This window comes from Phalaenopsis equestris, unplaced genomic scaffold (genome assembly GCF_001263595.1).
Source record: "Phalaenopsis equestris unplaced genomic scaffold, ASM126359v1 Scaffold000094, whole genome shotgun sequence".
Taxonomy (NCBI): domain Eukaryota; kingdom Viridiplantae; phylum Streptophyta; class Magnoliopsida; order Asparagales; family Orchidaceae; genus Phalaenopsis; species Phalaenopsis equestris.
Genome location: NW_018164536.1, coordinates 5,820,773 through 5,821,476, shown reverse-complemented (window position 1 = coordinate 5,821,476; position 704 = coordinate 5,820,773). Strand labels below are relative to the sequence as shown.

Below are 704 nucleotides of genomic sequence, written 5' to 3'. Positions count from 1 at the left end.
TTTTAGTTTTAAAATTAATTTAATAATTAGTATAAATTAATTAAAAAGACATCATTTTAACTAAATTAATATTATTTATAATTTGATTTGATTAAATAATAACTCTTATGTTCAATAAAAATATATAGATTAAATGGCATCACCGCCGACATACTATCAAACTTTGGGTGTAAGCATAAGAATTGCGTGGAATGTGTGCAAATTTCCCTAAAATATTTATCTGACTCACCACAAAAGAGTGATGTGCATGTGGATCCCATGCCAAGCTTTCAACGTCAGCCATAAGAGGCCACTTGTTACCAACCTCATTGATAGATCTCCCATCTATCTGCATATAATATTTGCAAGAATCAAAACAAGTAAAGACCAAAAGATACTGAAATCATATAAAATTCCATTATTCTAAAAATCAGGTTTGAAATGGAAACCACAATTGTAAAAAATAAAAGGATCTAAAAAGAATTATGAGTGGATATTGTCTCTCACCATAACAACCGATTTGTCGAATGATCCACTAAGCAGCAGCTCCGGAGAATACCTGTTCCATGCAACTGACTGGACCTGCGCATAATGGTTGATGTAACCAATACACACAGAAAAACCAATGTGAAAACATCTATGAAATTGTAATGCACTCTATATAAGCATATAGTATTAAAACAATAGAATAAGTGCCAAAATAGTCCCCCGACTATTTGCATGGG

The 704-nt window shown here is 31.7% G+C and overlaps 1 long non-coding RNA gene across 1 annotated transcript; it reads right to left on the bottom strand.

Moving 5' to 3' along the window:
* Positions 1–221: 221 nt before the first annotated feature.
* LOC110020143 lies at positions 222–563 on the bottom strand. The gene is made up of 2 exons (XR_002293504.1): positions 487–563; positions 222–328 (listed from the first exon to the last, which is right to left on the bottom strand). It is a non-coding gene; the product is annotated as an uncharacterized LOC110020143 (long non-coding RNA).
* Positions 564–704: the final 141 nt, after the last annotated feature.